This window comes from Lampetra fluviatilis, chromosome 33 (genome assembly GCF_964198595.1).
Source record: "Lampetra fluviatilis chromosome 33, kcLamFluv1.1, whole genome shotgun sequence".
Taxonomy (NCBI): Eukaryota; Metazoa; Chordata; class Hyperoartia; order Petromyzontiformes; family Petromyzontidae; genus Lampetra; species Lampetra fluviatilis.
Window position 1 is genome coordinate 4,985,202 of NC_136307.1, and position 27,810 is coordinate 5,013,011.

General features: G+C 46.0%; 31 non-coding genes across 31 annotated transcripts; all 31 read left to right on the plus strand.

The window, feature by feature from the left end:
• The first annotated feature begins 2,634 nt into the window (after positions 1-2,634).
• On the plus strand, positions 2,635-2,707 carry TRNAT-UGU (transfer RNA threonine (anticodon UGU)). The gene has a single exon. It is a non-coding gene; the product is annotated as a tRNA-Thr (tRNA).
• Positions 2,708-3,009: 302 nt separating this feature from the next.
• TRNAT-CGU (transfer RNA threonine (anticodon CGU)) lies at positions 3,010-3,082 on the plus strand. Its single transcript has one exon. It is a non-coding gene; the product is annotated as a tRNA-Thr (tRNA).
• A 562-nt stretch (positions 3,083-3,644) lies between these two features.
• On the plus strand, positions 3,645-3,717 carry TRNAT-UGU (transfer RNA threonine (anticodon UGU)). Its single transcript has one exon. It is a non-coding gene; the product is annotated as a tRNA-Thr (tRNA).
• A 311-nt stretch (positions 3,718-4,028) lies between these two features.
• Positions 4,029-4,101, plus strand: TRNAT-CGU (transfer RNA threonine (anticodon CGU)). The gene has a single exon. It is a non-coding gene; the product is annotated as a tRNA-Thr (tRNA).
• A 599-nt stretch (positions 4,102-4,700) lies between these two features.
• On the plus strand, positions 4,701-4,773 carry TRNAT-UGU (transfer RNA threonine (anticodon UGU)). The gene has a single exon. It is a non-coding gene; the product is annotated as a tRNA-Thr (tRNA).
• A 303-nt stretch (positions 4,774-5,076) lies between these two features.
• TRNAT-CGU (transfer RNA threonine (anticodon CGU)) lies at positions 5,077-5,149 on the plus strand. The gene has a single exon. It is a non-coding gene; the product is annotated as a tRNA-Thr (tRNA).
• A 563-nt stretch (positions 5,150-5,712) lies between these two features.
• On the plus strand, positions 5,713-5,785 carry TRNAT-UGU (transfer RNA threonine (anticodon UGU)). Its single transcript has one exon. It is a non-coding gene; the product is annotated as a tRNA-Thr (tRNA).
• Positions 5,786-6,089: 304 nt separating this feature from the next.
• TRNAT-CGU (transfer RNA threonine (anticodon CGU)) lies at positions 6,090-6,162 on the plus strand. Its single transcript has one exon. It is a non-coding gene; the product is annotated as a tRNA-Thr (tRNA).
• A 599-nt stretch (positions 6,163-6,761) lies between these two features.
• Positions 6,762-6,834, plus strand: TRNAT-UGU (transfer RNA threonine (anticodon UGU)). Its single transcript has one exon. It is a non-coding gene; the product is annotated as a tRNA-Thr (tRNA).
• Positions 6,835-7,138: 304 nt separating this feature from the next.
• On the plus strand, positions 7,139-7,211 carry TRNAT-UGU (transfer RNA threonine (anticodon UGU)). Its single transcript has one exon. It is a non-coding gene; the product is annotated as a tRNA-Thr (tRNA).
• A 563-nt stretch (positions 7,212-7,774) lies between these two features.
• Positions 7,775-7,847, plus strand: TRNAT-UGU (transfer RNA threonine (anticodon UGU)). The gene has a single exon. It is a non-coding gene; the product is annotated as a tRNA-Thr (tRNA).
• Positions 7,848-8,151: 304 nt separating this feature from the next.
• On the plus strand, positions 8,152-8,224 carry TRNAT-CGU (transfer RNA threonine (anticodon CGU)). The gene has a single exon. It is a non-coding gene; the product is annotated as a tRNA-Thr (tRNA).
• A 563-nt stretch (positions 8,225-8,787) lies between these two features.
• On the plus strand, positions 8,788-8,860 carry TRNAT-UGU (transfer RNA threonine (anticodon UGU)). Its single transcript has one exon. It is a non-coding gene; the product is annotated as a tRNA-Thr (tRNA).
• An 819-nt stretch (positions 8,861-9,679) lies between these two features.
• Positions 9,680-9,752, plus strand: TRNAT-CGU (transfer RNA threonine (anticodon CGU)). The gene has a single exon. It is a non-coding gene; the product is annotated as a tRNA-Thr (tRNA).
• Positions 9,753-10,315: 563 nt separating this feature from the next.
• TRNAT-UGU (transfer RNA threonine (anticodon UGU)) lies at positions 10,316-10,388 on the plus strand. Its single transcript has one exon. It is a non-coding gene; the product is annotated as a tRNA-Thr (tRNA).
• Positions 10,389-10,680: 292 nt separating this feature from the next.
• TRNAT-CGU (transfer RNA threonine (anticodon CGU)) lies at positions 10,681-10,753 on the plus strand. Its single transcript has one exon. It is a non-coding gene; the product is annotated as a tRNA-Thr (tRNA).
• Positions 10,754-11,372: 619 nt separating this feature from the next.
• Positions 11,373-11,445, plus strand: TRNAT-AGU (transfer RNA threonine (anticodon AGU)). Its single transcript has one exon. It is a non-coding gene; the product is annotated as a tRNA-Thr (tRNA).
• Positions 11,446-12,754: 1,309 nt separating this feature from the next.
• Positions 12,755-12,827, plus strand: TRNAT-UGU (transfer RNA threonine (anticodon UGU)). The gene has a single exon. It is a non-coding gene; the product is annotated as a tRNA-Thr (tRNA).
• A 941-nt stretch (positions 12,828-13,768) lies between these two features.
• TRNAT-CGU (transfer RNA threonine (anticodon CGU)) lies at positions 13,769-13,841 on the plus strand. Its single transcript has one exon. It is a non-coding gene; the product is annotated as a tRNA-Thr (tRNA).
• A 941-nt stretch (positions 13,842-14,782) lies between these two features.
• On the plus strand, positions 14,783-14,855 carry TRNAT-CGU (transfer RNA threonine (anticodon CGU)). The gene has a single exon. It is a non-coding gene; the product is annotated as a tRNA-Thr (tRNA).
• A 940-nt stretch (positions 14,856-15,795) lies between these two features.
• Positions 15,796-15,868, plus strand: TRNAT-CGU (transfer RNA threonine (anticodon CGU)). The gene has a single exon. It is a non-coding gene; the product is annotated as a tRNA-Thr (tRNA).
• Positions 15,869-16,431: 563 nt separating this feature from the next.
• Positions 16,432-16,504, plus strand: TRNAT-UGU (transfer RNA threonine (anticodon UGU)). Its single transcript has one exon. It is a non-coding gene; the product is annotated as a tRNA-Thr (tRNA).
• A 292-nt stretch (positions 16,505-16,796) lies between these two features.
• On the plus strand, positions 16,797-16,869 carry TRNAT-CGU (transfer RNA threonine (anticodon CGU)). The gene has a single exon. It is a non-coding gene; the product is annotated as a tRNA-Thr (tRNA).
• A 621-nt stretch (positions 16,870-17,490) lies between these two features.
• Positions 17,491-17,563, plus strand: TRNAT-AGU (transfer RNA threonine (anticodon AGU)). Its single transcript has one exon. It is a non-coding gene; the product is annotated as a tRNA-Thr (tRNA).
• Positions 17,564-18,862: 1,299 nt separating this feature from the next.
• Positions 18,863-18,935, plus strand: TRNAT-CGU (transfer RNA threonine (anticodon CGU)). Its single transcript has one exon. It is a non-coding gene; the product is annotated as a tRNA-Thr (tRNA).
• Positions 18,936-19,323: 388 nt separating this feature from the next.
• TRNAT-UGU (transfer RNA threonine (anticodon UGU)) lies at positions 19,324-19,396 on the plus strand. Its single transcript has one exon. It is a non-coding gene; the product is annotated as a tRNA-Thr (tRNA).
• Positions 19,397-23,596: 4,200 nt separating this feature from the next.
• Positions 23,597-23,669, plus strand: TRNAT-UGU (transfer RNA threonine (anticodon UGU)). The gene has a single exon. It is a non-coding gene; the product is annotated as a tRNA-Thr (tRNA).
• Positions 23,670-24,551: 882 nt separating this feature from the next.
• TRNAT-CGU (transfer RNA threonine (anticodon CGU)) lies at positions 24,552-24,624 on the plus strand. The gene has a single exon. It is a non-coding gene; the product is annotated as a tRNA-Thr (tRNA).
• Positions 24,625-25,236: 612 nt separating this feature from the next.
• TRNAT-AGU (transfer RNA threonine (anticodon AGU)) lies at positions 25,237-25,309 on the plus strand. Its single transcript has one exon. It is a non-coding gene; the product is annotated as a tRNA-Thr (tRNA).
• Positions 25,310-26,609: 1,300 nt separating this feature from the next.
• On the plus strand, positions 26,610-26,682 carry TRNAT-CGU (transfer RNA threonine (anticodon CGU)). The gene has a single exon. It is a non-coding gene; the product is annotated as a tRNA-Thr (tRNA).
• A 388-nt stretch (positions 26,683-27,070) lies between these two features.
• On the plus strand, positions 27,071-27,143 carry TRNAT-UGU (transfer RNA threonine (anticodon UGU)). Its single transcript has one exon. It is a non-coding gene; the product is annotated as a tRNA-Thr (tRNA).
• Positions 27,144-27,810: the final 667 nt, after the last annotated feature.

Consider the following 27,810-nt stretch of genomic DNA (forward strand, 5'->3'; position numbering starts at 1 on the left):
GTAGCTGTGTACTTTGTAGGTGTCTCAAGTGTTACTGAAGTTTGGGTTGTTGACGTAAATGTGCTTTTAGGGCTTCTTTATGATTATACTGCCACAGCAATTCGCTTCTTGAGGCATTGGTGCCATCTCCCATTAACAGGTTCATTGAATATTTAAATAGTGAAAAAGAATGATTCTGAAGGCTCTGTATTGGATTGGCTTCATAGCTCAGTGGATAGACCACTGGTCTTGTAAACAAGGGGGTCATGAGTTAAATTCTAGCTGGGGCCTCTGTAGTTTTGCATCCTACTTTGGTAATATTGAGCACCTGTTGTTGATTCATACAGCGGGCGGGCACGTTAGCAATTATTTTGTAATAACGTGATATAAATTTGGAATACTAATAACTTAGAGGTTACTTGTTTGAATGTAACTTGTCATTTTTATGTGTGCACGTGTATTTTTGAAATGGGATTATAGAAAAATGGCTCCATAGCTCAGCGGTTAGAGCACTGGCTTTGTAAACAAGGGGTTGTGAGTTTTTCATTGTCCCTGTAATATTTAGTTTTCAAAATAACAGTGCTTTTAAAAATTAATTGTCCCAAGGTGTGAGAACACTTAGTAACAATTTTATCCTTATGGCGGTACCTCGGGGTAGCAAATAATACAAAATGGCCGAGGCAATTAAATATTTTATTTTTGGCACACTATTTTTTCCAGGGTTGTACTTAACTCCGCAACTGGGGTACCAATCAATCCAAAATCAGTGCTACTCCGCGATGTCGAAACGCCAAACAGCATAAAAAATCCGTGATTGAAAAATAAAACTTTGTATAGTGCATCGTCTACAGCTCGTTGAGGTGAGTCGATTGCCGCATCGACCATCAACAGACTAAAAATGACTGCATCACGGACATTATGCGAGAGCCGGGGTACTATGTTACCCCGGGGTACCGCCATAAGGTTAATTTATTACACGAGAGGCCATAGCACTCGCATTTAGTATTAATGTGGCAGTTTTAACATAATAAATGCCACATAAACAGTTATCCCTTTGAACTTCATCTGACTTTTTATTGGTGGTGGGTGCATGTGTATTTATTATTAAAACTTCCCAGGTTATGAATTTTCAGGAGAGCCATGTATTCGTGAAACTGATGTCGCCCAATTTCCGGTGTTGAATTTTCCTCATGAATTGGTCAGATGGTCTGGTTTACGTGAAGCTGTTATACACAATTTCAAATTATATGATCGCATAGCAATTAACTTCTCACTTAAGTAATTTGGTGCCATCGTGTATTAACAGGTTTAGTGAGATTTCAAATACTGAATATGAAGGTGTTACAAAGGAGTGCCTCTATAGCTCAGGGGTTAGACCACTGGTTTTGTAAACCAGGGGTCGTGAATTCAATTCTGACAGGGGTCATCGTTTTGCTTCTTCTTCAAAGAGACTGAGTGAAACATTGAAACCCTTGGTTTAAAAAATTGGCCTATGCTGTGGGAGAGCACCGAGTCACTATTAAGGAAACCAGGAAGCAAATTGGACCAAGTATTTCACAGTAATGAGGCAGTTTTTTCTGGATTATTGCCACCCGAAAGTTATTATTTTGAAGTGTCATAAGTCTACGTGTGTTTGAATTCAAACTCCCCAATCATGAGTTACTAACATGGCCAAGTTTACATGAAGCTGTGTTACGCAATTTGTCGTAATCCCTGGTGGGCAGTGTGGAACCTGTTGTTCCTACCTGTAATATGCATTGTCATATAATACTCCGTTAAGTATTTTTTTATGGGGGGGGGGGGTTAATTTATATGCTTCACATTAACCAAGAAATGCATTAATTTGTTTTATCTTTTACAAGGAATATATTTGCTTTTTTGGACAAACTGAATCACCTTAAGGCTGGGAATGTTGAAAGAAACACGAGGCAAAAAGATCCGCTTTTTTCTTTCCAAGGTTTCCATTTTATGAATGGAGCCACCCTCCCCCAGTTCCATTTTGTGAATGAAACATCGCCCGTCTCCTCATTGGCCGGAGTCGCGGCGGTGCCCCCCCCCCCCACCACTAATCCCCCTACCTATCACTAACCCCTCCCCACCCGCCACTAACCCCCCCCACCCACCACTAACCCCCCCCACCCACCACTAACCCCCCCCCACCCACCACTAACCCCCCACCCACCACTAACCCCCCCACCCACCACTAACCCCCCCCCACCCACCCGAAAGTTTTTATTTAGAAGTGTCATACGTGTACGGTGTTTAAATTCAAACTTCCCAAGTCATAAGTTGTTAACATGGTCAAGTTTACATGATACTGTGTTACGCAATTTGTCCTTTTTGGCCACATCGCAAACACGTTCCTTCGGAGTGTGCAGGTTGGTACTTGGTTGGACAGCGCATTCGTGCGATCCGTGTCACGCGGCTGAAGCTGCGTGTGGCAGCACGTCACGTGGTGCTGAGCCCGCCCGAAGCGCTCTATCAAATACAAATCGAGGGCGTGGCTATGCACGACAGACAGACAAATAATCCCTGGTGGGCAGTGTGGAACTGTTTCTACCTGTATACACTTCTCAGTTGAGGCATTGGTGCCATCTTCCAGTAACAGGTTTTGTGAGCTTTTTAACACTGAATTTGCAGGTGTGGAATATGAGTGGCTCCATAGCTCAGTGGTTAGGGCACTGGTCTTGTAAGCCATGGGTCGTGAGTTAAATTCTCGCTGGGGCCTGTGTAGTTTTGCATCCTACTTCGGGCATATTGACAAATCGAGAGGCTGTTCTTTTAAGATTTCAGCAATGCTAATAAGAAACAGCAGGGGGCACGGTAGCACTGACTTGGTACAGGTGTGGCATTGTTTTGGGCAACAACTAACTTAGGAGTTTACTTGTTTGAATAACTTTTAAAGTGTGTGTGCGATAAAAGTCGTTTAATCGGTCACCAGTTCCTCAGAGAGCCAGGTTTTTGGTTTTGTGATATGTTTCCTCAATTGTGTTCTCACCTCAAGAGGTTTGCATGAAATAGTAGCCAACTGGCTCGATAGCGCAGGGGTTAGAGCACTGGTTTCGTAAACCAGGGGTCGTGAGTTCAATTCTCACTGGGGCCTTCGTTTTGCGTATTCTTCAAAGAGACTGAGTGGAACATTAAAACCCTTGGTTTTCAAAATTGGCCTATGCTGTGGGTGAGCACCGAGTGACTATTAATGAAACCGGGATGCAAGTTGGACCGACTATTTCACAGTAATATGGCAGTTTTTTCTGGATTATTGCCACCTGTTTAAATTCAAACTTCCCAAGTCATGAGTTTCTATCATGGTCAACTTTACATGAAGCTGTGTTACGCAATTTGTCCTTTTTGGCCACATCGCAAACACGTTCCTTCAGAGTGGGCAGGTAGGAACTTGGTTGGACAGCGCATTCGTGCGATCCGTGTCACGCGCCGGAAGCTGCGTGGGGCAGCGCGTCACGTAGTGCTGAGCCCGCCCGAAGCGCTCTATCAAATACAAATTGAGGGCGTGGCTATGCACGACAGACAGACAAATAATCCCTGGTGGGCAGTGTGGAACTGTTCCTACCTGTATAAACTTCTAAGTTGAGGCATTGGTGCATCTTGCATTAACATGTTTTGTGAGCTTTTTAACACTGAATTTGCAGGTGTGGAAAATGAGTGGTTCCATAGCTCAGTGGTTAGAGCACTGGTCTTGTAAACCAGGGGTCGCGAGTTCAATTCTCGCTGGGGCCTACATAGTTTTGCATCCTGCTTCGGCAATATAGACAAATCGAGAGGCTGTTCTTTTCAGTTTTCAGCAATGCTCAATGCTAATAGGAAACAGCAGGGGGCACGGTAGCATTGACTTGGTACAGGTGTGGCATTGTTTTGGGCAACAACTAACTTAGGAGTTTACTTGTTTGAATAACTTTTAAAGTGTGTGTGCGATAAAACAGTCGTTTTATCGGTCACCAGTTCCTCAGAGAGCCAGGTTTGTGGTTTTGTGATATGTTTCCTCAATTGTGTTCTCACCTCAAGAGGTTTGCATGAAACTGTAGCCAACTGGCTCTATAGCTCAGGGGTTAGAGCACTGATTTCGTAAACCAGGGGTCGTGAGTTCAATTCTCACTGGGGCCTGCGTTTTGCTAATTCTTCAAAGAGACTGAGTGAAACATTAAACCCCTTGGTTTTTAAAATTGGCCTATGCTGTGGGAGAGCACCGAGTCACTATTGAGGAAACCGGGATGCAAAGTGGACCTAGTATTTATCAGTAATGTGGCAGTTTTTTTCTGGATTATTGCCAACCGAAAGTTATTATTTAGAAGTATCATATGTGTACGTGTTTAACTTCAAACTTCCCAAGTCATGAGTCGCTAACATGGTCAAGTTTACATGAAGCTGTGTTACGCAATTAGTCGTTTTTGGCCATATCGCAAACACGTTCCTTCGGAGTGGGCAGGTAGGAACTTGGTTGGACAGCGCATTCGTGCGATCCGTGTCACGCGGCGCAAGCTGCGTGTGGCAGCACGTCACGTGGTGCTGAGCCTGCCCGAAGTGCTCTATCAAATACAAATCGAGGGCGTGGCTATGCACGACAGACAGACAAATAATCCCTGGTGGGCAGTGTGGAACTGTTCCTACCTGTATACACTTCTCAGTTGAGGCATTTGTGCCATCTTGCAGTAACAGGTTTTGTGAGCTTTTTAACACTGAATTTGCATGTGTGGAAAATTAGTGGCTCCATAGCTCAGTGGTTAGGGCACTGGTCTTGTAAGCCATGGGTCGTGAGTTAAATTCTCGCTGGGGCCTGTGTAGTTTTGCATCCTACTTCGGCCATATTGACAAATCGAGAGGCTGTTCTTTTAAGATTTCAGCAATGCTAATAATAAACAGCAGGGGCACGGTAGCACTGACTTGGTACAGGTGTGGCATTGTTTTGGGCAACAACTAACTTAGGAGTTTACTTGTTTGAATAACTTTTAAAGTGTGTGTGCGATAAAACAGTCGTTTTATCGGTCACCAGTTCCTCAGAGAGCCAGGTTTTTGGTTTTGTGATATGTTTCCTCAATTGTGTTCTCACCTCAAGAGGTTTGCATGAAACAGTAGCCAACTGGCTCCATAGCTCAGGGGTTAGAGCACTGGTTTCGTAAACCAGAGGTCGTGAGTTCAATTCTCACTGGGGCCTTCGTTTTGTTTATTCTTCAAAGAGACTGAGTGGAACATTAAAATCCTTGGTTTTCAAAATTGGCCTATCCTGTGGGTGAGCACCGAGTCACTATTAATGAAACCGGGATGCAAGTTGGACCGACTATTTCACAGTAATATGGTAGTTTTTTCTGGATTATTGCCACCTGTTTAAATTCAAACTTCCCAAGTCATGAGTTTCTATCATGGTCAACTTTACATGAAGCTGTGTTACGCAATTTGTCCTTTTTGGCCACATCGCAAACACGTTCCTTCAGAGTGGGCAGGTAGGAACTTGGTTGGACAGCGCATTCGTGCGATCCGTGTCACGCGGCGGAAGCTGCGTGGGGCAGCGCGTCACGTAGTGCTGAGCCCGCCCGAAGAGCTCTATCAAATACAAATCGAGGGCGTGGCTATGCACGACAGACAGACAAATAATCCCTGGTGGGCAGTGTGGAACTGTTCCTACCTGTATAAACGTCTCCGTTGAAGCATTGGTGCCATCTTGCAGTAACAGGTTTTGTGAGCTTTTTAACACTGAATTTGCAGGTGTGGAAAATGAGTGGCTCCATAGCCCAGTGGTTAGGGCACTGGTCTTGTAAGCCATGGGTCGCGAGTTAAATTCTCGCTGGGGCCTGTGTAGTTTTGCATCCTACTTCGGCCATATTGACAAATTGAGAGGCTGTTCTTTTAAGATTTCAGCAATGCTAATAAGAAACAGCAGGGGGCACGGTAGCACTGACTTGGTACAGGTGTGGCATTGTTTTGGGCAACAACTAACTTAGGAGTTTACTTGTTTGAATAACTTTTAATGTGTGTGTGCGATAAAACAGTCGTTTTATCGGTCACCAGTTCCTCAGAGAGCCAGGTTTTCCGTTTAGTGATATGTTTCCTCAATTGTGTTCTCACCTCAAGAGGTTTGCATAGAACTGTAGCCAACTGGCTCCATAGCTCAGGGGTTAGAGCACTGGTTTCGTAAACCAGGGGTCGTGAGTTCAATTCTCACTGGGGCCTACGTTTTGCTAATTCTTCAAAGAGACTGAGTGAAACATTAAACCCCTTGGTTTTCAAAATTGGCCTATGCTGTGGGAGAGCACCGAGTCACTATTGAGGAAACCGGGATGCAAAGTGGACCTAGTATTTATCAGTAATGTGGCAGTTTTTTTCTGGATTATTGCCAACCGAAAGTTATTATTTAGAAGTATCATATGTGTACGTGTTTAACTTCAAACTTCCCAAGTCATGAGTCGCTAACATGGTCAAGTTTACATGAAGCTGTGTTACGCAATTAGTCGTTTTTGGCCATATCGCAAACACGTTCCTTCGGAGTGGGCAGGTAGGAACTTGGTTGGACAGCGCATTCGTGCGATCCGTGTCACGCGGCGCAAGCTGCGTGTGGCAGCACGTCACGTGGTGCTGAGCCCGCCCGAAGTGCTCTATCAAATACAAATCGAGGGCGTGGCTATGCACGACAGACAGACAAATAATCCCTGGTGGGCAGTGTGGAACTGTTCCTACCTGTATACACTTCTCAGTTGAGGCATTGGTGCCATCTTGCAGTAACAGGTTTTGTGAGCTTTTTAACACTGAATTTGCATGTGTGGAAAATTAGTGGCTCCATAGCTCAGTGGTTAGGGCACTGGTCTTGTAAGCCATGGGTCGTGAGTTAAATTCTCGCTGGGGCCTGTGTAGTTTTGCATCCTACTTCGGCCATATTGACAAATCGAGAGGCTGTTCTTTTAAGATTTCAGCAATGCTAATAAGAAACAGCAGGGGGCACGGTAGCACTGACTTGGTACAGGTGTGGCATTGTTTTGGGCAACAACTAACTTAGGAGTTTACTTGTTTGAATAACTTTTAAAGTGTGTGTGCGATAAAACAGTCGTTTTATCGGTCACCAGTTCCTCAGAGAGCCAGGTTTTTGGTTTTGTGATATGTTTCCTCAATTGTGTACTCACCTCAAGAGGTTTGCATGAAACAGTAGCCAACTGGCTCCATAGCTCAGGGGTTAGAGCACTGGTTTTGTAAACCAGGGGTCGTGAGTTCAATTCTCACTGGGGTCTTCGTTTTGCTTATTCTTCAAAGAGACTGAGTGGAACATTAAAACCCTTGGTTTTCAAAATTGGCCTATGCTGTGGGTGAGCACCGAGTCAATATTAATGAAACCGGGATGCAAGTTGGACCGAATATTTCACAGCAATGTGGCAGTTTTTTCTGGATTATTGCCACCTGTTTAAATTCAAACTTCCCAAGTCATGAGTTTCTATCATGGTCAACTTTACATGAAGCTGTGTTACGCAATTTGTCCTTTTTGGCCACATCGCAAACACGTTCCTTCAGAGTGGGCAGGTAGGAACTTGGTTGGACAGCGCATTCGTGCGATCCGTGTCACGCGGCGGAAGCTGCGTGGGGCAGCGCGTCACGTAGTGCTGAGCCCGCCCGAAGCGCTCTATCAAATACAAATCGAGGGCGTGGCTATGCACGACAGACAGACAAATAATCCCTGGTGGGCAGTGTGGAACTGTTCCTACCTGTATAAACTTCTCCGTTGAAGCATTGGTGCCATCTTGCAGTGACAGGTTTTGTGAGCTTTTTAACACTGAATTTGCAGGTGTGGAAAATGAGTGGCTCCATAGCTCAGTGGTTAGGGCACTGGTCTTGTAAGCAATGGGTCGCGAGTTAAATTCTCGCTGGGGCCTGTGTAGTTTTGCATCCTACTTCGGCCACATTGACAAATTGAGAGGCTGTTCTTTTAAGATTTCAGAAATGCTAATAATAAACAGCAGGGGGCACGGTAGCACTGACTTGGTACAGGTGTGGCATTGTTTTGGGCAACAACTAACTTAGGAGTTTACTTGTTTGAATAACTTTTAATGTGTGTGTGCGATAAAACAGTCGTTTTATCGGTCACCAGTTCCTCAGAGAGCCAGGTTTTCCGTTTAGTGATATGTTTCCTCAATTGTGTTCTCACCTCAAGAGGTTTGCATGAAACAGTAGCCAACCGGCTCCATAGCTCAGGGGTTAGAGCACTGGTTTCGTAAACCAGGGGTCGTGAGTTCAATTCTCACTGGGGCCTTCGTTTTGTTTATTCTTCAAAGAGACTGAGTGGAACATTAAAATCCTTGGTTTTCAAAATTGGCCTATCCTGTGGGTGAGCACCGAGTCACTATTAATGAAACCGGGATGCAAGTTGGACCGAATATTTCACAGTAATATGGTAGTTTTTTCTGGATTATTGCCACCTGTTTAAATTCAAACTTCCCAAGTCATGAGTTTCTATCATGGTCAACTTTACATGAAGCTGTGTTACGCAATTTGTCCTTTTTGGCCACATCGCAAACACGTTCCTTCAGAGTGGGCAGGTAGGAACTTGGTTGGACAGCGCATTCGTGCGATCCGTGTCACGCGGCGGAAGCTGCGTGGGGCAGCGCGTCACGTAGTGCTGAGCCCGCCCGAAGAGCTCTATCAAATACAAATCGAGGGCGTGGCTATGCACGACAGACAGACAAATAATCCCTGGTGGGCAGTGTGGAACTGTTCCTACCTGTATAAACGTCTCCGTTGAAGCATTGGTGCCATCTTGCAGTAACAGGTTTTGTGAGCTTTTTAACACTGAATTTGCAGGTGTGGAAAATGAGTGGCTCCATAGCTCAGTGGTTAGGGCACTGGTCTTGTAAGCCATGGGTCGCGAGTTAAATTCTCGCTGGGGCCTGTGTAGTTTTGCATCCTACTTCGGCCATATTGACAAATTGAGAGGCTGTTCTTTTAAGATTTCAGCAATGCTAATAAGAAACAGCAGGGGGCACGGTAGCACTGACTTGGTACAGGTGTGGCATTAAATAATGGTAGGTTTTTACCCTTTTAACTGGTACAAAACTGACACCTTTATTCAAGGCATCATGTTTGCAATGACCACAACACAAGTAGTCAATAAAGCAAACAAAAAGAAGCAACTCTGATAAGAATAATAATATGCACTGTCCTTGAAGTTGATTGGCCCACACCCGAGACGGCTTTCTTTAGAGCCTAGTCCCATTGGTGTAGGGCCAGATGACACCAGAAGGCGTACAACTCAAAAACAGTGCAATATCAGAGTATTGAGAGTTCGGGGTAAACATTTACACTATGAGATCTCTTTTACCAGTGGCAAACTTCAAGGACAGTGCATATTATTATTATTATTCTTATCAGAGTTGCTTCTTTTTGTTTGCTTTATTGACTACTTGTGTTGTGGTCATTGCAAACATGATGCCTTGAATAAAGGTGTCAGTTTTGTACCAGTTAAAAGGGTAAAAACCTACCATTATTTTTTGCCACTGGTAAAAGAGATCTCATAGTGTAGGTGTGGCATTGTTTTGGGCAACAACTAACTTAGGAGTTTACTTGTTTGAATAACTTTTAAAGTGTGTGTGCGATAAAACAGTTGTTTAATCGATCACCAGTTCCTCAGAGAGCCAGGTTTTTGGTTTTGTGATATGTTTCCTCAATTGTGTTCTCACCTCAAGAGGTTTGCATGAAACAGTAGCCAACTGGCTCCATAGCTCAGGGGTTAGAGCACTGGTTTCGTAAACCAGGGGTCGTGAGTTCAATTCTCACTGGGGCCTTCGTTTTGTTTATTCTTCAAAGAGACTGAGTGGAACATTAAAATCCTTGGTTTTCAAAATTGGCCTATCCTGTGGGTGAGCACCGAGTCACTATTAATGAAACCGGGATGCAAGTTGGACCGAATATTTCACAGTAATATGGCAGTTTCTTCTGGATTATTGCCACCTGTTTAAATTCAAACTTCCCAAGTCATGAGTTTCTATCATGGTCAACTTTACATGAAGCTGTGTTACGCAATTTGTCCTTTTTGGCCACATCGCAAACACGTTCCTTCAGAGTGGGCAGGTAGGAACTTGGTTGGACAGCGCATTCGTGCGATCCGTGTCACGCGGCGGAAGCTGCGTGGGGCAGCGCGTCACGTAGTTCTGAGCCCGCCCGAAGCGCTCTATCAAATACAAATCGAGGGCGTGGCTATGCACGACAGACAGACAAATAATCCCTGGTGGGCAGTGTGGAACTGTTCCTACCTGTATAAACTTCTCCGTTGAAGCATTGGTGCCATCTTGCAGTGACAGGTTTTGTGAGCTTTTTAACACTGAATTTGCAGGTGTGGAAAATGAGTGGCTCCATAGCTCAGTGGTTAGGGCACTGGTCTTGTAAGCCATGGGTCGCGAGTTAAATTCTCGCTGGGGCCTGTGTAGTTTTGCATCCTACTTCGGCCATATTGACAAATTGAGAGGCTGTTCTTTTAAGATTTCAGCAATGCTAATAAGAAACAGCAGGGGGCACGGTAGCACTGACTTGGTACAGGTGTGGCATTGTTTTGGGCAGCAACTAACTTGTTTGAATAACTTTTAAAGTGTGTGTGCGATAAAACAGTTGTTTTATCGGTCACCAGTTCCTCAGAGAGCCAGGTTTTCCGTTTTGTGATATGTTTCCTCAATTGTGTTCTCACCTCAAGAGGTTTGCATAAAACTGTAGCCAACTGGCTCCATAGCTCAGGGGTTAGAGCACTGGTTTCGTAAACCAGGGGTCGTGAGTTCAATTCTCACTGGGGCCTCTTTTATTTCACACCTTTTTCAGACTGTGATTGAAAATAAAAGTCATTTGTTTTCAAAGTTGGCCCATGTTCGAGTGCACCAAGTCATTGTTCCGTTTCACCAGGGACCCAATGTGGCCCCAGAGCATCTTGTATTAATGTTGAAATGTTTCTGAATTAATATCATCCAAATATATTTGTTGTGAAGTGTCGTCGGAAAATAGCACTGAATGGGTCTCGCATTAAGATATATGGGAATTGCTCTGTTGCTCAGCAGTGAAAGCACTGGTCTTGTAACCTGGGGGTCCGTGCCCTTCAGTTCTTCCTGGAGATTCTAAGTCAGTTAACATCCTGCATTGGTAACATTTTGAAATGTGGTGTCGGCGTGTCGTGTGTGGTTCTTTCTTGAAACTTTCTCAAAGATTTCATTTTCTAATGTGTTGTACACTTTCCAAAGTGGCTTTTCTTTTTTACCAGACATTTACATGGCAACATAAAAGATAAGGTCATGGGCACAATCTTTAACTGAATTACCATACAATTAATTGATCTAATTAACCAGGCAACGTGTGCTGATGCTCAAGCCTTCTTTAATCCTGTTTAATTTCACGTGTGTCTTTTGGTGACAGGGGCTTCAACTGGCTCCATAGCTCAGTGGTTAGAGCACTGGTCTAGTAAACCAGGGGTCGTGAGTTCAATTCTCACTGGAGCCTTTATTTTATGCATCATTAAATTAAATTGCAGTATTATCATTATTTAGTTGAATGTGACAGTTTCAGTTTGTGAGCACCTACTGACACCTATTAATAACTGCAATGTGTTATGAAGCATATGGTTATACTCACCTGGCAATGTCTGTTGATAAAACCACCAAAATTTACATTGTGAACGCTTTTCAACATTAAACGGGTTCAGTCATGGAGACCCGAAACCAGCGATTGAGAGTTCCATTCTTACTGACCACCAACATACGTAGGATCCAAATGGGTCTCCGGAACAACGTACGTGGAGCTCTTTCAGTCAGTGACAGCGATCTTTCATGATACTCAGGGGCATGGAGTCACGCACGTTTGGTGTAAATATCATGCACGATAACTAAGGCAATATTTAGTGGATAAAGCCAGTCAAATGTACTCTTTATAACGTTGCCTTACTTTTTGTTTGATGTGGTGTGTGTGTGTTTGTTACAAGCTTCCCCAGTCATCAGTTATAAATGCCGATATTTTGGTCAGATGGCTTTTGTAAATTACCTCGCCTGATTTACAGGAGGTGGTGGGTTCGATTCCGACCCTGACGCCTGTTTGTTTGGAGTTTGCGTGTCTCTCTCCGCGTGGTCGTGTGGATTTTTTTACGGGTACTCCGGGTTTGACATCCACATTTAACATCAACGTCACACGTTAAGAGTATTTGGCTGCTATACATTTCCACGTGACGATAAGCCTCTTCGTCGAGCTATTATTTGTGATAGCCAGGTCGCTTCTGAAAAAGAGCTAAAAAGCTCAGTGGGACCTCACCTGGTAAAATAGTTTTAAAAAGATCACATCCTGGTGAGCTCCCACGTGTTTTAGGACGTTCGCCACGCAGTTGTGTCGTGAGCGCCCGTGGCACATTGAGAACTGCAGGGGGCGCAATAACTTTTGTTACACTTTTGGAACTTCGGCTTTGCGATGTTTGCAATTAATATAAGCTTTCCAAGGTTATATGTCAAGAAGGAGCATCTACCTTAACATAGCAGAGTTCGTATTTGGTATAGCTAAGTTTTTTGGGATATAACTTTTACATTCTTTCAAAATCCGATGTAAACTTTGGTGCAGCAGCTCTTTCTCCTATGTCATCAGTTCCCCTGCTGGATCTGTTCCACCTGATGACGGTCGCTTGTGTTGAGATCGAAACGTCGTGGTTTAATTTATTTTATACCTACGTGACTTTACCGAAAGAACCAAAGAGTATGCATCCCTGCAGTCACGATGACTTCAAATCTAGATTATTCCCTTAGAAGTTGATAAAACCCCACACTCAGAGGGCTCCATAGCTCAGTGGTTAGAGCACTGGTTTTGTAAACCAGGGGTCGTGAGTTCAATTCTCCCTGGGGCCTTCCTTTTGCTTATTCTTCAAAGAGACTGAGTGGAACATTAAACCCTTGGTTTTCAAAATTGGCCTATGCTGTGGGTGAGCACCGAGTCACTATTAATGAAACCGGGATGCAAGTTGGACCGAATATTTCACAGCAATGTGGCAGTTTTTTTCTGGATTATTGCCACCTGTTTAAATTCAAACTTCCCAAGTCATGAGTTTCTATCATGGTCAACTTTACATGAAGCTGTGTTACGCAATTTGTCCTTTTTGGCCACATCGCAAACACGTTCCTTCAGAGTGGGCAGGTAGGAACTTGGTTGGACAGCGCATTCGTGCGATCCGTGTCACGCGGCGGAAGCTGCGTGGGGCAGCGCGTCACGTAGTGCTGAGCCCGCCCGAAAAGCTCTATCAAATACAAATCGAGGGCGTGGCTATGCACGACAGACAGACAAATAATCCCTGGTGGGCAGTGTGGAACTGTTCCTACCTGTATAAACGTCTCCGTTGAAGCATTGGTGCCATCTTGCAGAAACAGGTTTTGTGAGCTTTTTAACACTGAATTTGCAGGTGTGGAAAATGAGTGGCTCCATAGCTCAGTGGTTAGGGCACTGGTCTTGTAAGCCATGGGCCAGCGAGTTAAATTCTCGCTGGGGCCTGTGTAGTTTTGCATCCTACTTCGGCCATATTGACAAATTGAGAGGCTGTTCTTTTACGATTTCAGCAATGCTAATAAGAAACAGCAGGGGGCACGGTAGCACTGACTTGGTACAGGTGTGGCATTGTTTTGGGCAACAACTAACTTAGGAGTTTACTTGTTTGAATAACTTTTAAAGTGTGTGTGCGATAAAACAGTTGTTTAATCGGTCACCAGTTCCTCAGAGAGCCAGGTTTTTGGTTTTGTGATTTGTTTCCTCAATTGTGTTCTCACCTCAAGAGGTTTGCATGGAACAGTAGCCAACTGGCTCCATAGCTCAGGGGTTAGAGCGCTGGTTTCGTAAACCAGGGGTCGTGAGTTCAATTCTCACTGGGGCCTTCGTTTTGTTTATTCTTCAAAGAGACTGAGTGGAACATTAAAATCCTTGGTTTTCAAAATTGGCCTATCCTGTGGGTGAGCACCGAGTCACTATTAATGAAACCGGGATGCAAGTTGGACCGAATATTTCACAGTAATATGGTAGTTTTTTTTGGATTCTTGCCACCTGTTTAAATTCAAACTTCCCAAGTCATGAGTTTCTATCATGGTCAACTTTACATGAAGCTGTGTTACGCAATTTGTCCTTTTTGGCCACATCGCAAACACGTTCCTTCAGAGTGGGCAGGTAGGAACTTGGTTGGACAGCGCATTCGTGCGATCCGTGTCACGCGGCGGAAGCTGCGTGGGGCAGCGCGTCACGTAGTGCTGAGCCCGCCCGAAGAGCTCTATCAAATACAAATCGAGGGCGTGGCTATGCACGACAGACAGACAAATAATCCCTGGTGGGCAGTGTGGAACTGTTCCTACCTGTATAAACGTCTCCGTTGAAGCATTGGTGCCATCTTGCAGAAACAGGTTTTGTGAGCTTTTTAACACTGAATTTGCAGGTGTGGAAAATTAGTGGCTCCATAGCTCAGTGGTTAGGGCACTGGTCTTGTAAGCCATGGGCCAGCGAGTTAAATTCTCGCTGGGGCCTGTGTAGTTTTGCATCCTACTTCGGCCATATTGACAAATTGAGAGGCTGTTCTTTTACGATTTCAGCAATGCTAATAAGAAACAGCAGGGGGCACGGTAGCACTGACTTGGTACAGGTGTGGCATTGTTTTGGGCAACAACTAACTTAGGAGTTTACTTGTTTGAATAACTTTTAAAGTGTGTGTGCGATAAAACAGTTGTTTAATCGGTCACCAGTTCCTCAGAGAGCCAGGTTTTTGGTTTTGTGATTTGTTTCCTCAATTGTGTTCTCACCTCAAGAGGTTTGCATGAAACAGTAGCCAACTGGCTCCATAGCTCAGGGGTTAGAGCACTGGTTTCGTAAACCAGGGGTCGTGAGTTCAATTCTCACTGGGGCCTTCGTTTTGTTTATTCTTCAAAGAGACTGAGTGGAACATTAAAATCCTTGGTTTTCAAAATTGGCCTATCCTGTGGGTGAGCACCGAGTCACTATTAATGAAACCGGGATGCAAGTTGGACCGAATATTTCACAGTAATATGGTAGTTTTTTCTGGATTCTTGCCACCTGTTTAAATTCAAACTTCCCAAGTCATGAGTTTCTATCATGGTCAACTTAACATGAAGCTGTGTTACGCAATTTGTCATTTTTGGCCACATCGCAAACACGTTTCTTCAGAGTGGGCAGGTAAGAACTTGGTTGGACAGCGCATTCGTGCGATCCGTGTCACGCGGCGGAAGCTGCGTGGGGCAGCGCGTCACGTAGTGCTGAGCCCGCCCGAAGAGCTCTATCAAATACAAATCGAGGGCGTGGCTATGCACGACAGACAGACAAATAATCCCTGGTGGGCAGTGTGGAACTGTTCCTACCTGTATAAACGTCTCCGTTGAAGCATTGGTGCCATCTTGCAGTAACAGGTTTTGTGAGCTTTTTAACACTGAATTTGCAGGTGTGGAAAATGAGTGGCTCCATAGCTCAGTGGTTAGGGCACTGGTCTTGTAAGCCATGGGTCGCGAGTTAAATTCTCTCTGGGGCCTGTGTAGTTTTGCATCCTACTTCGGCTATATTGACAAATTGAGAGGCTGTTCTTTTAAGATTTCAGCAATGCTAATAAGAAACAGCAGGGGGCACGGTAGCACTGACTTGGTACAGATGTGGCATTGTTTTGGGCAACAACTAACTTAGGAGTTTACTTGTTTGAATAACTTTTAGAGTGTGTGTGCGATAAAACAGTTGTTTAATCGGTCACCAGTTCCTCAGAGAGCCAGGTTTTTGGTTTTGTGATATGTTTCCTCAATTGTGTTCTCACCTCAAGAGGTTTGCATGAAACAGTAGCCAACTGGCTCCATTGCTCAGGGGTTAGAGCACTGGTTTCGTAAACCAGGGGTCGTGAGTTCAATTCTCACTGGGGCCTTCGTTTTGTTTATTCTTCGAAGAGACTGAGTGGAACATTAAAATCCTTGGTTTTCAAAATTGGCCTATCCTGTGGGTGAACACCGAGTCACTATTAATGAAACCGGGATGCAAGTTGGACCGAATATTTCACAGTAATATGGCAGTTTTTTCTGGATTATTGCCACCTGTTTAAATTCAAACTTCCCAAGTCATGAGTTTCTATCATAGTCAACTTTACATGAAGCTGTGTTACGCAATTTGTCCTTTTTGGCCACATCGCAAACACGTTCCTTCAGAGTGGGCAGGTAGGAACTTGGTTGGACAGCGCATTCGTGCGATCCGTGTCACGCGGCGGAAGCTGCGTGGGGCAGCGCGTCACGTAGTGCTGAGCCCACCCGAAGCGCTCTATCAAATACAAATCGAGGGCGTGGCTATGCACGACAGACAGACAAATAATCCCTGGTGGGCAGTGTGGAACTGTTCCTACCTGTATAAACTTCTCCGTTGAAGCATTGGTGCCATCTTGCAGTAACAGGTTTTGTGAGCTTTGTAACACTGAATTTGCAGGTGTGGAAAATGAGTGGCTCCATAGCTCAGTGGTTAGGGCACTGGTCTTGTAAGCCATGGGTCGCGAGTTAAATTCTCGCTGGGGCCTGTGTAGTTTTGCATCCTACTTCGGCCATATTGACAAATTGAGAGGCTTTTCTTTTAAGATTTCAGCAATGCTAATAAGAAACAGCAGGGGGCACGGTAGCACTGACTTGGTACAGGTGTGGCATTGTTTTGGGCAGCAACTAACTTGTTTGAATAACTTTTAAAGTGTGTGTGCGATAAAACAGTTGTTTTATCGGTCACCAGTTCCTCAGAGAGCCAGGTTTTCCGTTTTGTGATATGTTTCCTCAATTGTGTTCTCACCTCAAGAGGTTTGCATAAAACTGTAGCCAACTGGCTTCATAGCTCAGGGGTTAGAGCACTGGTTTCGTAAACCAGGGGTCGTGAGTTCAATTCTCACTGGGGCCTCTTTTATTTCACACCTTTTTCAGACTGTGATTGAAAATAAAAGTAATTTGTTTTCAAAGTTGGCCCATGTTCGAGTGCACCAAGTCATTGTTCCATTTCACCAGGGACCCATGTGGCCCAGAGCATCTTGTATTAATGTTGAAATGTTTCTGAATTAATATCATCCAAATATATTTGTTGTGAAGTGTCGTCGGAAAATAGCACTGAATGGGTCTCGCATTAAGATATATGGGAATAGCTCTGTTGCTCAGCAGTGAAAGCACTGGTCTTGTAACCTGGGGGTCCGTGCCCTTCAGTTCTTGCTGGAGATTCTAAGTCAGGTCACATCCTGCATTGGTAACATTTTGAAATGTGGTGTCGGCGTGTCGTGTAAGTGTGGTTCTTTCTTTAAACTTTCTCAAAGATTTCATTTTCTAATGTGTTGTACACTTTCCAACGTGGCTTTTCTTTTTTACCAGACATTTACATGGCAACATAAAAGATAAGGTCATGGGCACAATCTTTAACTGAATTACCATAAAATTCATTGATCTAATTAACCAGGCAACGTGTGCTGATGCTCAAGCCATCTTTAATCCTGTTTAATTTCACGCGTGTCTTTTGGTGACAGGGGCTTCATCTGGCTCCATAGCTCAGTGGTTAGAGCACTGGTCTAGTAAACCAGGGGTCGTGAGTTCAATTCTCACTGGAGCCTTTATTTTATGCATCATTAAATTAAATTGCAGTATTATCATTATTTAGTTGAATGTGACAGTTTCAGTTTGTGAGCACCTACTGACACCTATTAATAACTGAAATGTGTTATGAAGCATGTGGTCATACTCACCTGGCAATGTCTGTTGATAAAACCACCAAAATTTACATTGTGAACGCTTTTGAACATTAAACGGGTTCAGTCATGGAGACCCGAAACCAGCGATTGAGAGTTCCATTCTTACTGACCACCAACATACGTAGGATCCAAATGAGTCTCCGGAACAACGTACGTGGAGCTCTTTCAGTCAGTGACAGCGAACTTTCATGATACTCGGGGGCATGGAGTCACGCGCGTTTGGTGTAAATATCATGCACGATAACTAAGGCAACATTTATTGGATAAAGCCAGTCAAATGTACTCTTTAGAACGTTGCCTTACTTTCTGTTCGATGTGGTGTGTGTGTGTTTGTTACAAGCTTCCTCAGTCATCAGTTATAAAAGCCGATATTTTGCTCAGATGGCTTTTGATAACTACCTCGCCTTGTTTACAGGAGGTGGTGGGTTCGATTTCGACACTGACGCCTGATTGTTTGGAGTTTGCGTGTCTCTCTCCGCGTGGTCGTGTGGATTTTTTTACGGATACTCCGGGTTTGCCATCCACATTTAAAATCAACGTCACACGTTTAGAGTATTTGGCTGCTATACATTTCCACGTGACGATAAGCCTCTTCGTCGAGCTATCATTGGTGATAGCCAGGTCGCTTCTTACCTGGTAAATAGTTTTAAAAATATCACATCCTGGTGCGGTGAGGTTGACGAATGTGAGCTCCCACGTGTTTTAGGATGTTCGCCACGCAGTTGTGTCGTGAGCGCCCGTGGCACATTGAGAACTGCAGGGGGTGCAATAACTTTTGTAACACTTTTGGAACTTCGGCTTTGCGATGTTTGCAATTAATATAAGCTTTCCAAGGTTATATGTCACGAAGGAGCATCTACCTTAACATAGCAGAATTCGTATTTGGTATAGCTAATTTTTTTGGGGATTTAAGTTCGACATTCCTTCAAAATCCGATGTAAACTTTGGTGCAGCAGCTCTTTCTCCTATGTCATCAGTTCCCCTGCTGGATTTGTTCCACCTGATGACGGTCGCTTGTGTTGCGATCGAAACGTCGTGGTTTAATTTTTTTTATACCTACGTGACTTTAACAAAAGAACCAAAGAGTATGCATCCCTGCAGTCACGATGACTTCAAATCTAAATTATTCCCTTAGAATTTGATACAACTGCACACTCAGATGGCTCCATAGCTCAGGGGTTAGAGCACTGGTTTCGTAAACCAGGGGTCGTGAGTTCAATTCTCACTGGGGCCTTCGTTTTGCTTATTCTTCAAATAAATTGAGCGAAACAAAGAAATCCTTGGTTTTCAAAATTGGCCTATGCTGTGGGAGGGCACCAAGTCACAATTAAGGAAACCGGGATGCAAATTGGACCGAGTGTTTCACAGTAATGTGGCAGTTTTTTCTGGATTATTGCCACCCGAAAGTTATTATTTAGAAGTGTCATACGTGTACATGCTTAAATTTTATCTTCCCAAGTCATGAGATGCGATCATGGTCAAGTTTACATGGAGCTGTGTGACGCAATTTGTCGTTTTTGGCCACATCGCAATTAACTTCTCAGTTGAGGCATTAGTGCAATGTTGCATTAACAGGTTTTGTGAGATTTTTAATAATGGATTTGCAGTTGTGGAAAAGGAGTGGCTCCATAGCTCAGTGGTTAGAGCACTGGTCTTGTAAACCAGGGGTCGCGAGTTCAATTCTCGCTGGGGCCTGTACAGTTTTGCATCCTGCTTCGGCAATATTGACAAATCGAGAGGCTGTTCTTTTCAGTTTTCAGCAATGCTAATAAGAAACAGCAGGGGGCACGGTAGCACTGACTTGGTACAGGTGTGGCATTGTTTTGGGCAACTCCTATCTTAGGGGCCGTCCGTAAATAACGTCACGCACCTAGGGGGGGGGGGTCAGACATTTGTGACGAGGGGGGGGGGGAGAAATGTGATGTCACGTAAAAATGCGCAACTTTAAATAAATATAGACAACACGTTCTACTTAATTAATAATACCGGTACAGGGATATCGACCGGGTATAGAGGAGTTAAAAAGAAAATGATTTGTGCATGGGGGGTGAGCGATGACGTCCACACCCCCCTCCCCACTGACCCGCGTGCCCACAGAGCAATGACGTCAACACCCCCCTCCCCACTGACCCGCGAGACCACAGAGCAATGACGTCAACACCTCCCTCCCCACTGACTCGCGCGCCCACAGAGCAATGACGTCCACACCCCCCTCCCCACTGAACCGCGAGCCCACAGAGCAATGACGTCCACACCCCCCTCATCACTGACCCGCGCCCACAGAGCAATGATGTCCACACCCTCCTCCCCACTGACCCGCGCGCCCACAGAGCAATGACGTCAACACCCCCCTCCCCACTGACTCGCGCGCCCACAGAGCAATGATGTCCACACCCCCCTCCCCACTGAACCGCGAGCCCACAGAGCAATGACGTCCACACCCCCCTCCCCACTGACCCGCGCGCCCACAGAGCGATGACGTCCACACCCCCTTCCCCACTGACTCGCGCGCCCACAGAGCAAGGATTGCAACAGGCGATGTCATTGGCTGCGCCGGATGCGACGGCCATCTTGTTTAGTTCATTTAGTTCACGGATCGCAGGGGGAGCGGGCGGCCATCTTGTTGGACAGACGGACGGCCTCGTGAAGCCTGTCGCAGTAGGCATCGCGAAGCCTCCTGCACTAGGCCTCGCGAAGCCTCCTGCAGTAGGCCTCACGAAGCCTTCTGCACTAGGCCTCGTGAAGCCTCTGCAGTAGGCCTCGCGAAGCCTTCTCTGCAGTAGGCCTCGCGATGCCTTCTCTGCAGTAGGCCTCGCGAAGCCTGCCGCACTAGGCCTCGCGAAGCCTGCAGCACTAGGCCTCGCGAAGCCTTCTCTGCAGTAGACCTAGCGAAGCCTTCTGCACTAGGCCTCGCGAAGCCTTCTCTGCAGTAGGCCTCGCGAAGCCTTCCCTGCAGTAGGCCTCGCGAAGCCTTCTCTGCAGTAGGCCTCGCATTGCCTTTTCTGCAGTAGGCCTCGCAAAGCCTGCCGCACTAGGCCTCGCGAAGCCTGCCGCACTAGGCCTAGCGCCGTGCTTTTCGTGCACAAATAAGGCGATTAAATGTATCTCGTCTCTGTGTTAATAAATGTATCTTGTCTCTGTGTTAAAAAAACGTGCTGCGTTTCAGTAAAGTAAATTTGAAGCGAAATTTAAAGTTTCGCCGTGAGGCGCCGGAAGCGACGGCCATCTTGTTTAGTTCACAGATCGCAGGGGGAGCGGGCGGCCATCTTGTCGGACAGACGGACAGACGGACGGATGGACACAATAATCTCTTGGTGGTCTGGTCCACTTCGTTCCTACCAGTAACAGGACCCTGCGGAGTGGGCTGGTAGGAATAATACTAATACCGGTACAGGGATATCGACCGGGTATAGAGGAGTTAAAAAGAAAATTATTTGTGCATGGGGGGTGAGCGATGACATCCACACCCCCCTCCCCACTGACTCGCGCGCCCACACAGCAAGGATTGCAACAGGCGATGTCATTGGCTGCGCCGGATGCGACGGCCATCTTGTTTAGTTCATTTAGTTCACGGATCGCAGGAGGAGCGGGCGGCCATCTTGTCGGACAGACGGACGGCCTCGCGAAGCCTGTCGCAGTAGGCCTCGCGAAGCCTCCTGCACTAGGCCTCGCGAAGCCTCCTGCAGTAGGCCTCGCGAAGCCTTCTGCACTAGGCCTCGCGAAGCCTTCTCTGCAGTAGGCCTCGCGATGCCTTCTCTGCAGTAGGCCTCGCAAAGCCTGCCGCACTAGGCCTCGCGAAGCCTTCTCTGCAGTAGACCTAGCGAAGCCTTCTGCACTAGGTCTCGCGAAGCCTTCTCTGCAATAGGCCTCGCGAAGCCTTCCCTGCAGTAGGCCTCGCGAAGCCTTCTCTGCAGTAGGCCTCGCGATGCCTTTTCCGCAGTAGGCCTCGCAAAGCCTGCCGCACTTGGCCTCGCGAAGCCTGCCGCACTAGGCCTCGCGCCGTGTTTTTCGTGCACAAATAAGGCGATTAAATGTATCTCGTCTCTGTGTTAATAAATGTATCTTGTCTCTGTGTTAAAAAAACGTGCTGCGTTTCAGTAAAGTAAATTTGAAGCGAAGTTTAAAGTTTCGCCGTGAGGCGCCGGAAGCGACGGCCATATTGTTTAGTTCACATATCGCAGGGGGAGCAGGCGGCCATCTTGTCGGACGGACGGACGGACACATTAATCTATTGGTGGTCTGGTCCACTTCGTTCCTACCAGTATAAACTCGACACATTTACCAAACAGGACCCTGCGGGGTGGGCTGGTAGGAATTATACTAATACCGGTACAGGGATATCGACCGGGTATAGAGGAGTTAAAAAGAAAATGATTTGTGCATGGGGGGTGAGCGATGACGTCCACACCCCCCTCCCCACTGACTCGCGCGCCCACAGAGCAAGGATTGCAACAGGCGATGTCATTAGCTGCGCCGGATGCGACGACCATCTTGTTTAGTTCATTTAGTTCACGGATCGCAGGGGGAGCGGGCGGCCATCTTGTCGGACAGACGGACGGCCTCGCGAAGCCTGTCGCAGTAGGCCTCGCGAAGCCTCCTGCACTAGGCCTCGCGAAGCCTACTGCAGTAGGCCTCGCGAAGCCTTCTGCACTAGGCCTCGCGAAGCCTTCTCTGCAGTAGGCCTCGCGAAGCCTTCTCTGCAGTAGGCCTCGCAAAGCCTTCTCTCCAGTAGGCCTCGCGAAGCCTTCCCTGCAGTAGGCCTCGCGAAGCCTTCTCTGCAGTAGGCCTCGCGATGCCTTTTCTGCAGTAGGCCTCGCAAAGCCTGCTGCACTAGGCCTCGCGAAGCCTGCCGCACTAGGCCTCGCGCCGTGCTTTTCGTGCACAAATAAGGCGATTAAATGTATCTCGTCTCTGTGTTAATAAATGTATCTTGTCTCTGTGTTAAAAAAACGTGCTGCGTTTCAGTAAAGTAAATTTGAAGCGAAGTTTAAAGTTTCGCCGTGAGGCGCCGGAAGCGACGGCCATCTTGTTTAGTTCACAGATCGCAGGGGGAGCGGGCGGCCATCTTGTCGGACAGATGGACGGACGGACGGACACATTAATCTATTGGTGGTCTGGTCCACTTCGTTCCTACCAGTATAAATGTTTTCTTCTACAACATCAGCGTGCAGCGGTGCATTAAATACGCACTACAATGACAATAGTTTAAAGCGATTTGAAGCATGTTTTATTTTTTGGGGAGGGGGGCAGAGCTTTGTGACGTCATATTTGAGGGGGGGGGGGGTCTGACTTTTTGTGCCGCCGTGTGACGACGGGGGGAAGGCCAAAAATCGTCCAAAATCGCGTGACGTAATTTATGTACGGCGCCTTAGGAGTTTACTTGTTTGAATAACTTTTAAAGTGTGTTTGCGATAACATAGTTGTTTTATCGGTCACCAGTTCCTCAGAGAGCCAGGTTTTTGTATCGTGATATGTTTCCTCAATTGTGTTCTCATCTCAAGAGGTTTGCATTAAAATGTAGCCAACTGGCTCCATAGCTCAGGGGTTAGAGCACTGGTTTTGTAAACCAGGGGTCGTGAATTCAATTCTCCCTGAAGCCTGCGTTTTGCTTATTCTTCAAAGAGACTGAGTGAAACATTAAAACCCTTGGTTTTCAAAATTGGCCTATGCTGTGGGAAGAGCACCGAGTCACTATTAAGGAAACCGGGATGCAATGTGGACCTAGTATTTAGCAGTAATGTGGCAGTTTTTTCTAGATTATTGCCAACCGAAAGTTATTATTTAGAAGTGTCATATGTGTACGTAAGTTGCTAACAGGGTCAAGTTTACATGAAGCTGTGATTAACAAGTTTTGTGAGCTTTTTAAGACTGAATTTGCAGGTGTGGAAAATGAGTGGCTCCATAGCTCAGTGGTTAGAGCACTGGTCTTGTAAACCAGGGGTCGCGAGTTCAATTCTCGCTGGGGCCTGTGTAGTTTTGCATCCTGCTTCGGCAATATTGACAAACTAGGTTGTTGGGGGGCGCCTATGGCGAACAACCACAGCGTGCGGCGGCCCCCAACAGACTGGTCAAGTAAATCCTTACGATCCACTCAAACAACGTGCGGTGGGCCTTCATCCAGCAGTGGATTTAAGCACTTATGTAATGGAAAGAGCACGGCTCTCCTTCAGTTCAGCAGCGGAGCGAGCACAGCTCTTCCTAAAGCCAGCAGTGGAGAGCACGGGGGTTCCTCAGGGCAGCAGTGGACGGAGCATGGCTCTGTCTCACTCTCACTCACCCGTCTCCTCTGAGCTGCATGCGATTGTCTGTGTGTATGAGTGAGCTGTGTGTATGAGTGAGCCGTGTAAGAGTGGATCGACCGTCAGCTTTCCGTGGCCATGATGTTGCTGCTTCTACAAAGTGGGGAGTTCGCGGTCACGTGACGCACTTCAACCAATCCAGAGCCGTACATGTTTGGGAGGGGCGCACCTCTGGTTGGCTGCTTGCTCGCGGTCATGTGACGCGCTTCAACCAATCTGGGGGCGTTAATCACAGTCAAAGAATGACAAGCACAGATCTGGGCTATTTTATACGTGTATCGAGAGGCTGTTCTTTTAAGTTTTCAGCAATGCTAATAAGAAACAGCAGGGGGCACGGTAGCACTGACTTGGTACAGGTGTGGCATTGTTTTGGGCAACAACTAACTTAGGAGTTTACTTGTTTGAATAACTTTTTAATGTAAAGTGTGTGTGCGACAAAACAGTCGTTTAATTGGTCACCAGTTCCTCAGAGAGCCAGGTTTTTGGTTTTGTGATATGTTTCCTCAATTTTGTTCTCACCTCAAGAGGTTTGCATAGAACTGTAGCCAACTGGCTCCATAGCTCAGGGGTTAGAGCACTGGTTTCGTAAACCAGGGGTCGTGAGTTCAATTCTCACTGGGGCCTCTTTTATTTCACACCTGTGATTGAAAATAAAAGTCATTTGTTTTCAAAGTTGGCCCATGTTCGAGTGCACCAAGTCATTGTTCCATTTCACCAGGGACCCAATGTGGCCCAGAGCATCTTGTATTAATGTTGAAATGTTTCTGAATTAATATCATCCAAATATATTTGTTGTGAAGTGTCGTCGGAAAATAGCACTGAATGGGTCTCGCATTAAGATATATGGGAATAGCTCTGTTGCTCAGCAGTGAAAGCACTGGTCTTGTAACCTGGGGGTCCGTGCCCTTCAGTTCTTGCTGGAGATTCTAAGTCAGTTTACATCCTGCATTGGTAACATTTTGAAATGTGGTGTCGGCGTGTCGTGTAAGTGTGGTTCTTTCTTGAAACTTTCTCAAAGATTTCATTTTCTAATGTGTTGTACACTTTCCAACGTGGCTTTTCTTTTTTACCAGACATTTACATGGCAACATAAAAGATAAGGTCATGGGCACAATCTTTAACTGAATTACCATACAATTAATTGATCTAATTAACCAGGCAACGTGTGCTGATGCTCAAGCCATCTTTAATCCTGTTTGATTTCACGCGTGTCTTTTGGTGACAGGGGCTTCATCTGGCTCCATAGCTCAGTGGTTAGAGCACTGGTCTAGTAAACCAGGGGTCGTGAGTTCAATTCTCACTGGAGCCTTTATTTTATGCATCATTAAATTAAATTGCAGTATTATCATTATTTAGTTGAATGTGACAGTTTCAGTTTGTGAGCACCTACTGACACCTATTAATAACTGAAATGTGTTATGAAGCATGTGGTCATACTCACCTGGCAATGTCTGTTGATAAAACCACAAAAAATTACATTGTGAACGCTTTTGAACATAAAACGGGTTCAGTCATGGAGACCCGAAACCAGCGATTGAGAGTTCCATTCTTACTGACCACCAACATACGTAGGATCCAAATGAGTCTCCGGAACAACGTACGTGGAGCTCTTTCAGTCAGTGACAGCGAACTTTCATGATACTCGGGGGCATGGAGTCACGCGCGTTTGGTGTAAATATCATGCACGATAACTAAGGCAACATTTATTGGATAAAGCCAGTCAAATGTACTCTTTAGAACGTTGCCTTACTTTCTGTTCGATGTGGTGTGTGTGTGTTTGTTACAAGCTTCCTCAGTCATCAGTTATAAAAGCCGATATTTTGCTCAGATGGCTTTTGATAACTACCTCGCCTTGTTTACAGGAGGTGGTGGGTTCGATTTCGACACTGACGCCTGATTGTTTGGAGTTTGCGTGTCTGTCTCCGCGTGGTCGTGTGGATTTTTGTCCGGGTACTCCGGGTTTGCCATCCACATTTAAAATCAACGTCACACGTTTAGAGTATTTGGCTGCTATACATTTCCACGTGACGATAAGCCTCTTCGTCGAGCTATCATTGGTGATAGCCAGGTCGCTTCTGAAAAAGAGCTAAAAAGCTCAGTGGGACCTTACCTGGTAAATAGTTTTAAAAAGATCACATCCTGGTGAGCTCCCACGTGTTTTAGGACGTTCGCCACGCAGTTGTGTCGTGAGCGCCCGTGGCACATTGAGAACTGAAGGGGGCGCAATAACTTTTGTTACACTTTTGGAACTTCGGCTTGAAATTAATATAAGCTTTCCAAGGTTATATGTCACGAAGGAGCATCTACCTTAACATAGCAAAATTCGTATTTGGTATAGCTAATTTTTTTGGGGGATATAAGTTAGACATTCCTTCAAAATCCGATGTAAACTTTGGTGCAGCAGCTCTTTCTCCTATGTCATCAGTTCCCCTGCTGGATCTGTTCCACCTGATGACTGTCGCTTGTGTTGCGATCGAAACGTCGTGGTTTAATTTTTTTTATACCTACGTGACTTTAACGAAAGACCCAAAGAGTATGCATCCCTGCAGTCACGATGACTTCAAATCTAAATTATTCCCTTAGAAGTTGATACAACTCCACACTCAGATGGCTCCATAGCTCAGGGGTTAGAGCACTGGTTTCGTAAACCAGGGGTCGTGAGTTCAATTCTCACTGGGGCCTTCGTTTTGCTTATTCTTCAAAGAAATTGAGCGAAACATGAAAATCCTTGGTTTTCAAAATTGGCCTATGCTGTGGGAGGGCATCAAGTCACAATTAAGGAAACCGGGATGCAAATTGGACCGAGTGTTTCACAGTAATGTGGCAGTTTTTTCTGGATTATTGCCACCCGAAAGTTATTATTTAGAAGTGTCATACGTGTACATGCTTACATTTTAACTTCCCAAGTCATGCGATGCGATCATGGTCAAGTTTACATGGAGCTGTGTGACGCAATTTGTCGTTTTTGGCCACATCGCAATTAACTTCTCAGTTGAGGCATTAGTGCAATGTTGCATTAACAGGTTTTGTGAGCTTTTTAATAATGGATTTGCAGGTGTGGAAATGGAGTGGCTCCATAGCTCAGTGGTTAGAGCACTGGTCTTGTAAACCAGGGGTCGCGAGTTCAATTCTCGCTGGGGCCTGTACAGTTTTGCATCCTGCTTCGGCAATATTGACAAATCGAGAGGCTGTTCTTTTCAGTTTTCAGCAATGCTAATAAGAAACAGCAGGGGGCACGGTAGCACTGACTTGGTACAGGTGTGGCATTGTTTTGGGCAACTCCTATCTTAGGGGCCGTCCGTAAATTACGTCACGCACCTAGGGGGGGGGGGGGGGGGGTCAGACATTTGTGACGAGGGGGGGGGGGAGAAATGTGATGTCACGTAAAAATGCGCAACTTTAAATAAATATAGACAACACGTTCTACTTAATTAATAATACCGGTACAGGGATATCGACCGGGTATAGAGGAGTTAAAAAGAAAATGATTTGTGCATGGGGGATGAGCGATGACTCCCACACCCCCCTCCCCACTGACCTGCGCGCCCACAGAGCAATGACGTCAATACCCCCCTCCCCACTGACCCGCGAGACCACAGAGCAATGACGTCAACACCCCCCTCCCCACTGACTCGCGCGCCCACAGAGCAATGACGTCCACACCCTCCTCCCCACTGACCCGCGCCCACAGAGCAATGATGTCCACACCCTCCTCCCCACTGACCCGCGCGCCCACAGAGCAATGACGTCAACACCCCCCTCCCCACTGACTCGCGCGCCCACAGAGCAATGACGTCCACACCCCCTTCC